At 42.7% G+C, this 17,806-nt stretch overlaps 1 non-coding gene across 1 annotated transcript; it reads left to right on the forward strand.

Moving 5' to 3' along the window:
* The first annotated feature begins 5,841 nt into the window (after positions 1-5,841).
* TRNAA-AGC (transfer RNA alanine (anticodon AGC)) lies at positions 5,842-5,917 on the forward strand. Its single transcript has one exon. It is a non-coding gene; the product is annotated as a tRNA-Ala (tRNA).
* The last annotated feature ends 11,889 nt before the right edge of the window (positions 5,918-17,806 follow it).

The following is a 17,806-nucleotide window of genomic DNA, read 5'->3' on the forward strand; positions in this document are numbered from 1 at the left end:
CGCATACACTAATTTTTGATTCAAAATAAATCTCTTCCTTTTTTTATTTTAAATTTGAAAAACCCTGGCCCAGAGAAATTCTCACAACTGTGAGCAAGAAGACACACAGGGATATCCCCTGCAGTATCATTTGTAATCAGGAAAAATTGCAAATATCTTGAAAGTTCATCCACAGCAGAATAGGTAAACTACTTGAGGTAAACACACATACCATAAAGAAAGAAAACAAACTAAGCCTATGTATTTCCAGATGGATTAATCTCAGAACAAAATATTGTATAAATAAAAGCTTCAGAATGATACACATATATGCTAAAACTTACACAAAGTTTGAAAGCAAGCAAAACAATACTTTGTGTTTTTATAAATACACACACACACATTATGTAGAGTGATGGTATAAAAACCTATAAGGAATGATAAACTCCAAATTCAGGACGGTAGTTAACTCTTGGGAATGGAGAAGGAGCAGGTTATGGGGTCAGGGAAGACTGTATAAGAGGCTTCAATTAAATTCCAAATGTTTTAACAAAAATAAATGGAAATAAATATAAGGGAAATGTTAAGATTTGATAAGGCTAGGAGGATATATGGGTGTTAATAATTTACTTCTTTTACTTATCTATATATTTGAAATTTTTATAAACTTTAAAAATCTTTTATAATCATTAAAAAAAAATTTATTTTAAAAATTATAAAGCTTACAAAAATCTGTGGGGTTTTTTTGTCCCTGGGCTAATCACAAAGACTGGCATTGGTTCTTCACTAATCTAAATGTTGACATACTATCTTACTCCTGAGCGAGCAGACATGGTCAAGTTTTCCGTGACCACATGAGGCAAAAGAAAATTCCCTGAGTCGTGAGTTTCACAAATGGATCTTTCCCTGCAACAGAAGCAGAGTTAGAACTCGGCTGAGTGTATAGGAGAGGCCACCACATCCACCCCGAGTGCAACGCAGGTTCCACTGAGCAGCTGATGAGCAGAAGATGAATGTATTGCTTTCCTCCACCTAATGAACATTTCAATCTTCTAATAAACACCCTAATAAAGAAAAAGTGAGATTTAACTCACTTTTATTATCCCAACTGACATGTCGCAAGGTCTTAATTGGGCTGAAAACAGCTTCCAATAATAATACCCTCCTTAATTGATTCATTAAAGGAGCCCCTACTGAGACAGAAGGCTAGTTTCAGGAAAAAGAATGAAACAGAGGCCTGATGTCCCACCGAGTGGCTGTGATCTTCCTGCCATCAACTCCCCGGGCCACTGAAGATGATGTTAAGATGCCAATGCCTGGAATCGTTCTTCTAGTCCCCAAGTGGGCACAAAACTTACACGCAAGCTCCATACACCCAGCACTTTCTTACTGGGGTAACAAGAGAAAGATGGCATCTCCAGGAATTCTGAACTTTGAGTGTGAGATGAATCTGCAAATAAACAACCAGGCAAGGGGATGCATTGATAGCAAGAGATTAAAGCTTTTCCACAAGATTGAGCAAAAATTACCACCTCCTAGCGTAGATGGGCAGGGCGAGGAGGGGCCAGTGCAGCAGTGGGAAGACTAACCGGGAGCAAATGAAAGTCATCAGTTTGCAGGGAGGACCGGTTTTGAGCATACTAGACAAACTATCTAAGTGTAGTGGCTACCAGCCTTGGATTTGAAGTCAGGTAGACCTAGACGTCTGTCCTGTTCTTCCATTTTTACCAGCTCTGTCACCTTGGGCAGCTGAACCTATCCAAATCCCAGGTTCCTCTGCTAGGAAACAGGAATGATGAACTAAATCGACCACAGCAGCCAGAATTAAGTCAGGTCTTAGCATTCCTTTGCTCAAAGCGTCTGATGGCGCCTACACCCTGACCCCATTATTGCCTCTCTGAGGTCATTTCCTGCTCTGATTCCCCAGTTTTCTCCATGCCACCTCCCTTCCCTGGCATTCCTCCGATACCTGGGGAGTTCTCACCTCCAGCCTGGGCCACTGCCTCTCCTCCAGCCCTCTGCAGCACACACCTTCACCTCTGTCAAGTTTCTGATCCATGCCCCGTCTTCTGTGACCACCTTCTGTAAACTACAGTCTGTCCCTCTGCCTACCCCGAATACCCTTCCCCTGCTCTCCTTTCTCTTTTCCCATAGCACATACCTCCCTGTAGTATACCACATTACTCATTTATGATGTCTGTTGTTTACTCTCCCCTGCTGTTTGTTCACTGATCTATCCCAAATGCCTAGAACAATCAGGAGCATATAGCAGGTGCTTAATTTTTGTCACATGAAAACCCATAGGATTGTTCTGATGTGACTAAATTAGATAGGGAAGGCAAGGCACTTAGCTCAACACAGGCACACAGAGGAGACAAGTGAATATTATCTATTGTTTTCATATGAGTTACTAAATATTGTTGTGATTATTGTTATTTTCTATTCAACAGAAAGATAGTATTAACTAATGAAGTCATGGTTTTTCCAGCCATTGGTTCTTGGAGAAGAAAGACCTAGGTTTAACCAGAGTTTCCTGACAATATATGATATCTTGAGATGTAGATACCACTGGCCAATGACTAAAGATAGTGGTCACCTGCAGACCCCCACCCCTATGCCATCTACTCTGTCAATATGCACAGGGCTGGGGGCGGCTGCTAGGTCTAGAGCAGTAGTCGGCAAACTCATTAGTCAACAGAGCCAAATATCAACAGTACAACAATTGAAATTTCTTTTGAGAGCTAAATTTGTTAAACTATATGAGTAGGTACATTCCTTATCGAGGTAGTGCCTGCAGGTGGTATTTTGTGGAAGAGCCACATTCAAGGGGCCAAAGAGCCACAAGTGGCTCGCGAGCTGTGGTTTGCTGACCACTAGTGGAGTGCATATATCAAAGTAAACCAAGGAGCTGCTGCTCCTTCTTGTTCCTTTAGGACTATACTGCATGTAAATACCACCTCAAGGGCACCTGCATTACAGCAAGAGGTTAGGAAGGGTTTTATTTTACATTTAACAAAGGATAAGCTGACTTGCTTGCTGGATCCCCAGAATTTAAGCTTCCACCACACTCTTCAAGACATTTGGGTTTCAGTCTAGGAAAAGATGCAAACAGCAACCATCTGCTCACCTCAGACCCTCCCAGGCGCAAATAAGATGCCTTCTTCTTCACTGAACACTTAGGCGCTCCCATGATAAAGCGCTGTCCTGGGTAAATAATGAGTGGAACAGACCCATTAGCTCAAAGTTCGACCATAGCTTCTGTTTCCCGAACGTGAAGGAAGACAGGGGCAGCCGGGGCAATGAGTCGTTCCGCACGCAGAGTCACAGCCTGCCCGCCACTCCTCTGCTGATAAACTGTGTGGAGAGCACACGGCAGCCACGACACCAAATGCAGGTTTCTGTGTGTTTTCTTTGCCACAGTGCCCGGCTCCATTTGCACACTGCAGATGGCCCTGTGCAAGGGAACACGGCTTGGTGCATGTAAGAATGAGGATGGCGCCGTCAACTGGACCACGCACAGGGACTTCAGGGGGAGGGGAAGGCAGTGGCTCAAGAGCACACACACCTGAGCAAGAAAGCACTGTGTTCAAATCCTGAATCTACCCCTTAGCATCTGTGTGATCTCAGGCCACTGACTTCATCTCTCAGCCTCAGTTTCCATAGCCGTAAAAGGTAACAACTAACTCATAAAGTTTGTGGCACTCATAAAGTTAAATGAAATCACTTAGCATTGAGTCTGAGTCTTGTTACAAATGGGTTGCAGTTACCATGTACAAAGTATTCTTAAGAGAAAAAATATATATAAAATGTCCAAAAATAAAGAAAGAGTGCTTTGGAAAGTTGCAGGCTTGTCATGATGGCCTGTAATCTAATGATAGATTCTAAGTCCAGACAGGGATATGCAGATAACTAAAGGAAAGTCTTCAAGGTGAAAGGCCTTGGTGGGTCTTCAAATTACAGCAAAGCAGCACACTGGCGTTCCCAAGCCTTGAGCTGTCCGTGAGGAGCGAGCCCATAAAGCTCCCAGGACAGAGTTTAATTCAGACGCCATTTGATAAGTACTTACCTTTACAGAGCATAGAGGGAGGAGATCTGGGAAAGGAGAGAGTTTATCTGCAGTGTTGGGGGGAAATAGCGCTGAGTCTGAAGTGTAGTAAGTGCTCAATAAACATTCTGGAGGGTCTTAAAGGAACAAAACACTTGAATGCCACTATATTCCATCATTAATTTATTCAACAAATATTTATTAAATAGTTACTAGATCAGTCAACAGATATTTACTGGTTCCAGGCCCTGGTCTAGCTGTTAACTAGATAGCAGTGAGCTATCTATGTAACTACCAGTATATAGCAGACAAGACAACCTGTCCTCACAGAGCTTGCCGTCTACTGGACAAGAGTGGCCAACATGTAATAGGTATTTACTGTGTGTCAGGCCGTGTTCTGAGTGCCTTACCTGTATTAACTTAATGCTTATAACCACATCATTGAAGTACATTACTATCATCTGCATCTAACAGAAGAAGCAACTTAAGCACAATAAATAACACGTGTTGGTGTGGGGGAAAGGGGACCCTTGTGCACCTTTCATGGGAATATAAATTGGTACAGCCACTATGGATGACGGTATGGAGGTTTCTCAAAAAACTAAAAATAGAACTACCATATGATCCAGCAATCCCATTTCTGGGTACTTATCCAGAATACTAATTCAAGAAGATCTACACACCCCTATGTATATTGCAGCATTATGTACAATAGCCAAGATATGGAAACAACCTAAGTGTCCATCAATGGGTATGTGGATAAAGATATGGTACATATATGATGAAATACTATTCAGCCATAAGGAAGAATGAAATCTTACCACTTGCTACAACATGGATGGACCTTGTGGGTATCATGCTAAATAAAATAAGTCAAATACAGATACTGTATGATTTCACTTATATGTAGAATCTAATAAAATAAACAAAAAAAACAGACTCTCAGATACAGAGAACAGATTGGTAATTGCCAGAGAGGATGAGGTTTGGGATGGGTGAAATGAGTGAAGAGAATCAATAGGTTCAAACTTGTAGATATAAAATCAATAAGTCATACAGATATAATGTACAGTATAAGGACTATAGTCAGTAATGTTGCATTAACCTTGTATAGTGACAGATGGTAACTAGAATTACTGTGGTGATCATTTTGCAATGTATACAAATGTCAAATCATTATGTTGCACACCTGAAACTCATATAATATTTTCTGTCAATAAAAAAGAGAAAAAACAGATGCCTTGAGCAAGGCATTTAATAAATGTCCATTTCTTTTTATCCTCTTTTGACATCAATATCTTGAAAGTGACTTCTAATGTATCATCTGAATTATCATTCAGCAAAAAACCTTTATTCCTTACCTTTCCCGCTATGGACAGAGTACACTTCCCTGTTCCTCTGCTGTTAGGCTTGGCCATGCAATGTGCTTTGCACAGAAGAATGCTAACAGCTATGATGCAAGCAGAAGCTTTAAATGTGCTTTGTGTTTCCACTGGGCTAGTGCTCCAATTACACGCTACAAAAAGTGCTAACCCCAATTAGCAGCTTCCCCTCTTCTGCCTGGACTGAGAGCAAACATGGGAAAAAAACTTGAGCTTAAAACATAGCCTGGACCCAACCCCGGTCAATGTGCATCCCTAAACTGGGCCACTTGCTGAACTCAGCCTACATCAGCTGAATGACAGCCAACCAGAGACCTGAGAGTGTGAGCTGAGTGCTTGTTGCTGTAAGTCACAAGTTAGGAGGCAGTTTATCGTGCAGCATTACTGTCACTATAGCTGGCCCACCCAGAAATTGGTATCAGAAGTGGAATATGAGCCCTGGCCGGTTGGCTCAGTGGTAGAGCGTCGGCCTAGCATGCGGAGGACCCGGGTTCGATTCCCGGCCAGGGCACACAGGAGAAGCGCCCATTTGCTTCTCCACCCCTCCGCCGCGCTTTCCTCTCTGTCTCTCTCTTCCCCTCCCGCAGCCAAGGCTCCATTGGAGCAAAGATGGCCCGGGCACTGGGGATGGCTCTGTGGCCTCTGCCTCAGGCGCTAGAGTGGCTCTGGTCGCAATATGGCGACGCCCAGGATGGGCAGAGCATCGCCCCCTGGTGGGCAGAGCGTCGCCCCATGGTGGGCGTGCCGGGTGGATCCCGGTCGGGCGCATGCGGGAGTCTGTCTGACTATCTCTCCCTGTTTCCAGCTTCAGAAAAATGAAAAAAAAAAAAGAAGTGGAATATGGCCATAATGAACACCTAAAATATGTGACTGTGGTTTGGTGATTAGGTAGCAGATGATGAAGAAACTATTATGGAAAGCTAGAAATGCCATCATGTATTTAGCAGGGAAGCACTTGGCAAAAACCACCTGTGAGCCTGGATAGAAAACTGAAAGGGTATTTAGGAGTAGAAACTTCCAGTTATAAAATAAGTCACAGGGTGCCTGACCAGGCAGTGGCGCAGAGGATAAAGAGTCAGACTGGGATGCGGAGGACCCAGGCTCGAGACCCCGAGTTCGCCAGCTTGAGCACAGGCTCATTTGGTTTGAGCAAAGCTCACCAGCTTGGACCCAAGGTCACTGGCTCAAGCAAGGGGTTACTCAATCTGCTGAAGGCCCATGGTCAAGGCACATATGAGAAGGCAATCAATGAACAACTAAGGTGTAGCAACGAAAAACTGATGATTGATGCTTCTCATCTCTCTCTGTTTCTGTCTGTCTGTCCCTATCTATCCCTCTCTCTGACTCTGTCTCTGTTAAAATAAATAAATAAATAAATAAAATAAGTCACAGGGCTGAAATATAAAGTGTGGGAACAGAACCAATAATATTATATAACTATGTTGGTGACAGATGGTTAATAGATGTAACGCGGTGATCACTTTGTAAGGTATATAAATGTCAGATCACTGTGCTGTACACCTCAAACTAATATAACATTGTATGTCAACACTAATTAAAAATAAATTTTAAATGTAAATAAAAATATTTTTTAAATCATAACTTTTGGTTTTAAAAAAAACTCATCTGTTATAATCTGAAAGACAGAAAATGTGCCTTATGAATTTGAAGCATTGGGCAAGAACGTGTCCAGGCAGAATGTTGATAGCGTAATTCAGTTATTACTAACCGGATAAGGGATTGCAAGACAAAGTTGAGTTTTTAGAGGAACTGACCAGTTTGTCAGCAAAACAGAGAGAGAATATAAAAAGCCCAGAAATTCCAGGAGCAGCAGGTTTGTTTGAAAAGTGAAACTATTTTTCACCTTCCCATCTGATCAGACTCAGGACAGACTAAGTCAAGGGTGTTGTTGAAAGAACTGAAGGATACCTATCAGTTCTTTTCAGCTGAACAAGCAACCCCTAGAAAACCAGAAGGTCTGATCCCACAGAGACCAAATGAAAGTCTCAAGAGAGAGACATGTCTCCAAATGAATTATAGATGTAAGTGACATGGAGTTGACTGAGACCAAACACAAGAAACTCACAAAACTTTTTTGAGACATCTGCATTGGTAAAATGCCACCAACACAAGACTAACGGTTTGAGATGTAAGATCTCTGGCCCCAGAAGTTCTATAAGCAGAGCACGGGCTAGAAAAGTTGCTGATCCAGAGAGAAAGGCTTATCCTCTGAGGCTCTCTTCAGAAGTGGCTGTGTGAAGTTGATGATGCAAAAGGAAGGATCTCTTGGAAGTTGGAACCAAAAGACACAGAGAACAATAAACTAGTCACTAGCGAGTCACTCCCAGGGAACAGAGCTAGAGTATAATCTAGGGGCCAGTCTGAAGCCAGAAGCAGAGCCACTCTTAACTAGTGACATAAATACTAGTTGTAAGCCACTGAATTTTGAGGTGGTAGGTTATACAACATTATCGCAGCAATCACTGATCGACACACAGAGTTTCCATAAAATGATGAGGTGGCTGGAATCTAGCAAATTGCACTTTTTTTTAAAAATTTATTTATTTTTTACAGAGACAGAGAGTGAGTCAGGGAGAGGGATAGACAGACAGAAACGGAGAGAGATGAGAAGCATCAATCATTAGTTTTTCATTGCACGTTGCAACACCTTAATTGTTCATTGATTGCTTTCTCATATGTGCCTTGACCACCAGCCTTCAGCAGACCTTGTAACCCCTTGCTGGAGCCAGCAACCTTGGGTTCAAGCTGATGGGCTTTTGCTCAAACCAGATGAGCCCGCACTCAAGCTGGCGAGCTCAGGGTCTCGAACCTGGGTCCTCTGCATCCCAGTTTGATGCTCTATCCACTGCGCCACCGCCTGGTCAGGCCAGATTGCACTTTTGTTCTGAAATCAAAAGACCTCAGTTCAAGCCCTAGTGCCTCCACTTACCTGCAATTTAATTGAAGGAAGTCTTTATACCTTTCTGAGCCTCAGGGTTTGTATGTAGTTCTCTATTTAATTATAAAATGAGGGTAATAACCTAAATCAGAGGGTCATTATAAGATTAAATAAGATGCTATACTTAAGTGTGTTTTGTAAATATAATAAAGTGTACAAGATATTTTCATTATTAACTTCGGTTCGCATAAAGCAGCCCTGATTTTTTTAATCAATGGTGGAGAAGCAGTTATGCCATTTCTGTTCTTTGACCCCAAAAGTGACCATGCTAAGTCTGAAATGGTCAATTGTGGTGTTTTAATAATACTTTCTGGATTTATTTATCTGATTTTGGATTTTTCTCTAACATAATAATATATATATATGTATATGTATGTATGTGTGTGTGTGTGTGTGTGTGTGTGTGTAAAGGTTATTCTTTTAAAAATAGATTATGCTGGCCCTGGCTGGTTGGCTCAGTGGTAGAGCGTCGGCCTGGCATGCAGGAGTCCCAGGTTCTATTCCTAGCCAGGGCACACAGGAGAAGCGCCCATCTGCTTCTCCACCCCTCCCCCTCTCCTTCCTCTCTGTCTCTCTCTTCCCCTCCCGCAGCCAAGGCTCCATTGGAGCAAAGTTGGCCCAGGAGCTGAGGATGGCTCCATGGCCTCTGCCTCAGGCACTAGAATGGCTCTGGTAGCAACAGAGCAATGCCCTAGATGGGCAGAGCATCGCCCCTGGTGGGCATGCCAAGTGGATCCTGGTCGGGCACATACAGGAGTCTGTCTGACTGCCTCCCCGTTTCCAACTTCAGAAAAATACAATAAATAAATAAATAAATAAATAAATATGGATTATGCTACTTGAGCCTGACAGCTCTGAGCCCTTTTTCCTCCCCCGCCCCTCCCACACGAGGAACGTATATCACTGATGGGCACAACCCAAGAATTAGACTAAACAGCAAGTCCTCTGAGCCTGCATTCCTTCCCCACTGCAGCATGAGGGAAAAACATCAGAATGTTCCCCTTTCGGTACCACCCACAAATCACCAAAAAGCCCAACCTGTCAGCTGGGCTCCCAGCAGAGAAGGAACCTCCATTAGAAATAAAAGCCCACATTAGAACAGTGTTCACCAAATTGTTTTCCATGGGCTCTAGTGGCCACACAACCGGAATTGTGTCTGGGACATTGCAACCCCATTATTTTGTTACTCATGTCAAAAATGTTTTTCTTTCTCCAAAATGCCAAAGGGAAGAGTGTGGGCTTCCTAGAAGTGTGTCTAAATTGTCTCACTGCACCCAGGAGAATGGAGCAGTGAGGCCATAGATGCTGTCCACGGGAAGTGGGGGGGGGGGTGTCAAATCAATAACACCAATGATATCCGTTTATTCCACAAAGACAGCCAACCCCGGTTTCTCGGGACGATTATTTGAGAAATAAATCTACTTGCTCTGTTTCTCTCAGCCCTCCAGCCATGCCAGCAGAGCCCGGTAGAAATCAGATCACACCTGAGCCTACTTCTTTCTAATGCAACAGCCAAGCTGGGCAATGACACCTCAAAATAGAATCCTTTATTAGATTAGCATAGCACAGAGTACTGCGGGCAATGGGGTGCAAGACACAAGGGCTCTGATGGAAAGGAGAGAATGGTCCCCTGGGAGAAGTCAGACATCTATGCGCAGGGTCCTCCCTGAGAGCAATGATGGCCACCACCACAAGGCTGACTTCTGAGAGCCCCTGTCCTGCTGTGGGCACCACCAGGCACCCCACTGGAGAAATGAACAGAGGACGGAGAAGCAGAGATGATGGCACTGTCCCCTAACCTCAGGCTGACCTCTAGATAATGACAGAAGATAGCAACCTCGGATCACTCATTCCCCTGACAAATATTCATTGTCCACCTACCACATGTTTGCACCTTGCTAGATGCTTCCTATTCAAAGAGAAAGAGGAGACAGTCCCTGCTCTTTGAGTGTATCTGCCTCATTGTGCCTAGTACATCACAGGGGGCCAATACGTGTTCACTGAGTGTTACCTCATCATTCAGCTTTATGTGGCCTCTTTTCTCTCCCCTCCATAGCACTTCTTTTAAATCCTTACTTAATGAACACTTCTAGTGCTCTGGATTTTAGTTACTGGTGCATATTTTATTTGCCCATGACACAAGAGGACGGCTGAATATAGGTTCTGTGAATTCTTGTCATTGCATCTGCTCAATAAATATTTATCGAATGCCTGACTATGTAATCATAACCAATGTGTTACCACCCACAACCATCATCAAAATAGGACGGAGGGCCTAGAGCTCGCAACTGTGGGAGAAGGGATGCTGGGTCAGGAGTCGGGAGACCTGCCTTTTAAAAGAAGTTTTTGCTCAGCAAGAGAAACTGACAACAAAATAAACAGACAGCCAACTAAATGGGAAATGATATTTTCAAACAACAGCTCAGATAAGGGCCTAATATCCAAAATATACAAAGAACTCATAAAACTCAACAACAAACAAGCAATCCAATAAAAAAAATGGAAAGAGGACATGAACAGACACTTCTCCCAGGAAGAAATACAAACGGCCAACAGATATATGAAAAGATGCTCATCTTCATTAGTTATTAGAGAAATGCAAATCAAAACTACAATGAGATACCACCTCACACCTGTTAGATTAACTATTAACAACAAGACAGGTAATAGCAAATGTTGGAGAGACTGTGGAGAAAAAGGAACCCTCATTCACTGTTGGTGGGAATGTAAAGTAGTACAACCATTATGGAAGAAAGTATGGTAGTTCCTCAAAAAACTGAAAATAGAATTATCTTATGACCCAGCAATCCCTCTACTGGGTATATACCCCCAAAACTCAGAAACATTGATATGTAAAGACACATGTAGCCCCATGTTCATTGCAGCATTATTCATAGTGGCCAAGACATGGAAACAACCAAAAAGCCCTTCAATAGAAGACTGGATAAAGAAGATGTGGCACATTATACACTATGGAACACTACTCAGCCATAAGAAATGATGATATTGGATCATTTACAACAAAATGGTGGGATCTTGATAACATTATATGGAGTGAAATTAGTAAATCAGAATAAACCAAGAACTACATGATTCCATACATTGGTGGGACATAAAAATGAGACTAAGAGACATGGACAAGAGTGTGGTGGTTACAGGGAGGGGGGGGAAGGAGAGAGAGGGGAAAAGAGAGGGGGAGGGACACAAAGAAAACTAGATAGAAGGTGACGGAGGACAATCTGACTTTGGGTGATGGGTATGCAACATAATTGAAGGACAAGATAACCTGGACATGTTTTCTTTGAATATACGTACCCTGATTTATTGATGTCACCCCATTAACATTAATAAAAATTTATTTATAAAAAAAAAAAAGAAGCTGCCATTTCCCACTGGCTGAGTGGTCGTGGACAGCTGTCTGAGTGTCTTGTGCTCAACTATAATAAGAGGGAGGGGCAGATGATCACTAAGGTACCTTCCACCCTTAAGATTCTCGTGTTAATTATAGGTTACAGGTAACAGACTGAGCACTGGGCATGCTTCAGGCACTCTGTTAAGAACTTGACCTATAGTATATGTACTCCTATCTCATTGATTCCACTGGGGAACAAAATTTTTGTTACATCCACAAAAATACTTGTCTTCTTACCTAATTCGAGTGTGCTGATCTCAAAACTGACATTAGTTTTTCTCTGTAAGCTACTGTTAACTTGCAATTCAAGATTTTAGGTTTTCATCTTACTGTAAAATTTTCAACATTTAGTTTAACATAATGAAGTAGAGTGTCTTCTTGGGCATCATATTTGTGAAAATATAATAATTTATATAATTCAGTAAATACACTAATACACTAAAAGATATGATTGCATCAGAATTTGTATATAATTTCAAAATATAACATATTAAAACACTTATTTTAATCATAAAATTTGCGCAAAACTTATTTAAATTCTATTCAGGCAAAAATTTGCATTTGTAGCTCTTGCATTTGTGTACTTGTTGAGGACAATCTCGTTTGACGCTCCAGCAGTAGTCTGCTCATCACTAACAGCTCTAAGATTTTCGGGAAACTTATCAAGGTGACTGTTCAGGAAGTGAATCTTAATGCTCATATAACATCCAATGTCATGGAAAGCCAACAGCATCCTTTGAACCAGAAGTTCATAGTTTTCTGCTTTTTTGTTGCCAAGGAAGTTCTTTGTAACTGCCACAAAAGACTACCATGCTGCTTTCTCCTCCTTATTCATCTTCCTGGCAAATTCTTCATCATGTATGAGGGTTCGAATTTGAGGTCCATCGAATACACCTGCTTTTATCTTCTTGAAAGACAAGGCAGGAAAAGCAGAATATGTTGAACAAGCATTCACTTTCTCTATTCAGAGCCTGAACAAACTGCTTCCTTAAGCCAAGTTTGATGTGAAGTGGGGGAAAAATGATCCTGTCTCGATTTAACTACAGGTCCATTCACAATATTTTGCACACCTACTTCCAGAGCTTCACGTTTCAGCTACTCTTTCTGTGTTCAGGGTTTCTCCCAAGCTTGGCTGTCCCACAAACACAGAAAGCAAGGATACTTCGTGAAACCTCTCTGTTGTCCTAGCAGAAAATTTACCATTTTAAGATCCACACAAATGATCCAGTTATGCTCCTCATACTTCAGAAAGTCGAGGACAACTTTTATGTCGTTATAATCTTCTCGCAGATGAGTTGAATAACCAATTGGAACTGCTGCATAAACATTGCCGTTGTGTAGGAGAACATATTTGACTCCATTTAAATCTGTCAAGAAATAGCTGCCATTCTGTTGGACTGTAAGCGGTAACACCTAGCTGGCCGAGAAGACTACTGATATCATGACAGTAAACAAAATGTTTGTCTTCGGAAGAAAAGTCCACAAAAATTTGTTCACACTTCCTGAAATGGGATACTTTAGCTGACCGGTGAAGTACATTCTTTTCTTGAAGCCTGGAGGCTAATAACTCAGCTGCTTTCTTTGATAGGCCCAAATCTCTTACTAAGTCATTCAATTCGGGTTGGCTAAACTGCTGAGGGGTTCATGACTGCTTGGCATCAGAAGAAGACCCTTCAGATTCTACAACCATTTCCTCATGCATCTTATCAAAATACACTTGATCACCATGTTCACTTTCTTCGTCCTTAAAAGAAATAAAACCATTGAAAACTTGAAGCGGGAGTGTCTCAGAATGTGGGATAGGTCGTATTGCTGAAGGAATATCAGGATATGTGATCATATGCCATTTTTTCTTGCTGATTCCCTTTGTATGGATCAGACAGAATTAACAGTCACTGCTGTGGTTCTCAGGTTCACGCCAAACCATGGGAATACCAAAAGGCATTCCTTTGCGTTTTCCTTTTGTCCAGTCACGGAGCATTTCCTCACAATTATGACACACAATATGAGGAGCCCAATTCTTGTCTTGATTGCCAAGGGGAACTTGAAAATAGGCAATATATGTATGTGTCACAAATGATGAAATATTGCGCCTTTGATGTTGAAGTGTATAATGGCCACATACAGTGTGTTCGTAAAGTCATGGTGCACTTTTGACCGGTCACAGGAAAGCAAAAAAAGACAATAGAAATGTGAAATATGCACCAAATAAAAGGAAAACCCTCCCAGTTTCTATAGGATGATGTGGCAGCGTGTGCACATGCGCAGATGATGACGTAACACCGTGTATACAGCGGAGCAGCCCACGGCCATGCCAGTCAAGATGTGGATGGTACAGAGGAAAGTTCAGTGTGTTCTGTGGCTCACTAAATTTGAATCCATGACCAAAGTGCAACGTGAATATCGGTGTGTTTATAACAAAGTGCCACCACATAGGAATAACATTACTCGGTGGGATAAGCTGTTGAAGGAAACCGGCAGTTTGGTGGAGAAACCCCGTTCTGGTAGACCATCAGTTAGTGACGAGTCTGTAGAGGCTATACGGGATAGCTACCTAAGGAGCCCTAAAAAATCTGTGTGTGAGCCCACATTGAACTGCACTGAATAGGTATAAAACTGGGAGAGTTTTCCTTTTATTTGGTGCAGATTTCACATTTCTATCGTCTTTTGTTGCTTTCCTGTGACTGGTCAAAAGTGCACTATGACTTTACTGACACACTGTATATAACAGAAGGTGTCAGGACTATTCTTACATTTACGCCTACTCAAAGAAGCCATGATTCAATCTTAAAACAAAATAAGAGGGTGTTTTTATCAGATAATAATTTTTTACATTTAAAAATAACTACAATTATGTAAAAGTGATGTTTGTAAAACATTAATTGCCTTGTGATTATGTTCAATCCAAGAGTCGTTGCCCTTTAACTCCAATTTAAAAACCAATGCATGCCGTTAACAAAAAGAAATTAAAATTGCATAAAAACTAGAGCATGCACCAAAAAATGGACTTCAGATTTGGAATCATCAATGCAGAAATATATAGAAACAATTCTAAAACCTCATGCAACAGAAAATTTAAAAAAAATTGATCCCCAGTGTTCTCAGAGTAACCCTTTGAGGTATTATGATTAACCTGATTTTATACAAAGAAAGGAGGCCACACAGTAGTAGACTGGGGATTGGGACCCAAGTCTGAGCGACTTGGAAACCCGCCCTCTCAAACACTAAGCAATACCGACCCCTCCTCCACAGCCACCCCAGGCTATCAGGTGCCTTCGGGCCCATCCCTTCTCCGAAACGTCATTTTCCATTATAGCCAAATTTTTAGAAAATTGCTAGAAATGCACTTAGCAGAGAGGCCCAGCAGGTAGGCTTTGCACAGCTCACAGTGGAGGGCAGTGAATTTCCTTATGGTCCCCAAGGCTCCCGAGCACTAGTCAAATTACAAGGAATCCCACAACAGGAGGGGACACTAAGCAAGAAGCCCCAGGGGCTGCCAGCCACAGCCCAGGACCAAGGCAGGTGGAGAAAACATCTGAAACAGCAAGGAAAGGAAAAGAAGGATATTGTTTCATTCTAGGAATTTGAGGGAACTGTAAAGACCTGACCATATTCCAGGTCTATCTGACAGAGGCTTCCATTCACTTTCCCCACATTTAAAGTATAGAAGGGAGGATGTTTGCTCCCCAACAGACAGCAGTGTGACGTGGCCATAGCCAGTTTCAGCAGAACATGGTAGCTAGCTCACACGTGGATGGCACTGATCAAAGAATTCAGGACAGAATAAAAAATATGTATCTCTTAAAAGGAGACAGAAAAAAATCAAATAAAGCTCTAAACCTCTTTTAAAGATGAACCCAACTTTAAAGAAAAAAAGTTATAAATAACAACAATAGAAGAATTAAGTTCTCAAGGATCAATCTGTTTTTGTTCCATCCCCCATCCCTACCAAGTTATAGCTAATAAACATGTTACCTGAAGGAGAAAGGAGTAGAAACTACAGCTCACATGTAGAAATCAAAAGACATTGAGAAAGAGTGAGAATAATTAACAGCAGGATTAATTAATGGCAGGCAAGTAAAAGAGCCTCTCTCCTCAACCAATGACCTTAAACCCAAAGCGTGGATAGAATATAAGAATGGGATTTGGAGGGAAGCGAATGGACTTTTGTTTCCAAGAGAAATTTATGAGTGGAAATCCAGGGGTTCTTTGTTTGGGGGGGGGGCGTGCACGCGTGTGTGTGCATGTGTGCGTGTGCATGTGTAGAGAGAGAGAGAGATTTCCGTGGTGACAGAAAACAGAAGCTGGTGGAGCTAGGCAGCTGCGACTTCACAGTGAGAGAAAGTCCCACCACATCTCATAACAAATGAGCACAGTGGCCTTCCTAGCAGCACTGGGCACATGATCTCCCTGCGTGCCTACATCCGAAACACACAAAAGGAGCCAAGGCACAGAAGGGCCATTTTCTCTGAGGCAAAATGACATTTTTTTCATACTTAAATTACCAGCTCCTTCCTCCAAGTCTGCCCCCGACACCCCCGTTTGAAACGCCGCATTGTTTGAGCAGTGGGCACTATAGAAAAACAGACAGGTAGAGATTTAGATTTGTTACCAGAGAGCAACGTCCCTGTCCCCCTGCCTCTCTGGAGAGCTGCCTGCTACTCACTGCCACCCAACTCAGTCCCCCACCCCTGCCTCCCCCCTGGCTTCCCCTCTGAGCTGGGCTCCCTGCAAACTCGGCTGGTGCACCTGGGTCCTGAGTTGAATTCAAGCACCCTGTGCTGACATAGCCTCACCAGCTCCCTAAACCTGGTCAACGATTTCCTTTCAGATCTGCCCGCAAAGCTGGGGGCTCTGCTCAGCTCCCCACACCCACGACGCATCCAGGAGTGGACGTAGACACCAGATGTGTTTGAGGCCATTTTAAATGATCTCGGTTGCTTCTAAGAATGACTGCTTCTTATCTCCCCATCTCTGAAGATTAAAATCCACCCACATCTCCACATTCAAATGGAATTTATTCAAAATATTAAAATTCCACACAAGATGTGTGAGGGAGGAGGCGGGGCCAGCAGGAGGCCTCGTATGTTTTCCTCGGGGCTTACAATTACACCTTGAAGTTTCTAAAGCTCTGTGAGGAAATTTAATAGATGAACAGAAATGGAGAGAGGAGGAGAGAGAAAGTACAAGAAAGGAGAGAAAGAAAAAGGGAGAAAGGGAGGAGAAAGGGAAGGAAGCAAGAGAGAGGGAGGAAGAGGACTCGGGAAGGCAGGTACCCTAAGGGGTTGATGCAGTTTCCTGACTTGATGCCCAACAACTGCACTTTGAGCACAGTCACATTGCCACCTAGAGGCTCAAAAGCGCCTTCCTAGTGTGCACGACTTACTTGTGAAAGCTTGTTAAGGAGCTTTGAAAGGGGGGCAGTGGATGATGGCAGGATGGGTAGTATTAGCAAGGAGCTCGCCATCTAACCGTTTCACAGTGGCTATTATTGATGAGGCACCTGCTCTGTGCCAGGGCCTGAGCACAGTGCTGAGAATATAAGCATGAATAAGTGGGAGCTCAGTCTAAGGAAGAGACAGACCCCGAGAAATAACATCGGCTGTGATAGTTCCCATAACATACAGAAGCATCGTGCTCGCAGTACAGGTGAAGTTGATTCTGACTCAAGTGGTTGAGGAAGGACCATGATCAGGGAAGAACTCAAGGAAGAGATGTAACTGACAGGAATCGGGACAGGTGAGCAGATCTACAGGTCAAGGTAACCAACTGCCCAAACGAGGCAAAAGCAGAGGACACTGAGAATGTTCAGGATGACCAGAGGACAGGGGAGGTGGATGCCACCTGCAGGTGTGTGGGGAAACAATAAAAGCCAGAAAGAGGAACCAAGCCAAACTATAGATGGCTTTGAATGCTAAGAGTGTACTTTTAAAGTGGCACAAGGACAGGCTTTGTAACTGCTTTGTTTATCCTGCCCGGCACCAAGAAGAATGTTGGCATTTAGCAGTTGCTCAGTTAGCCTCTGAGGA

This window comes from Saccopteryx leptura, chromosome 2 (genome assembly GCF_036850995.1).
Source record: "Saccopteryx leptura isolate mSacLep1 chromosome 2, mSacLep1_pri_phased_curated, whole genome shotgun sequence".
Taxonomy (NCBI): Eukaryota; Metazoa; Chordata; class Mammalia; order Chiroptera; family Emballonuridae; genus Saccopteryx; species Saccopteryx leptura.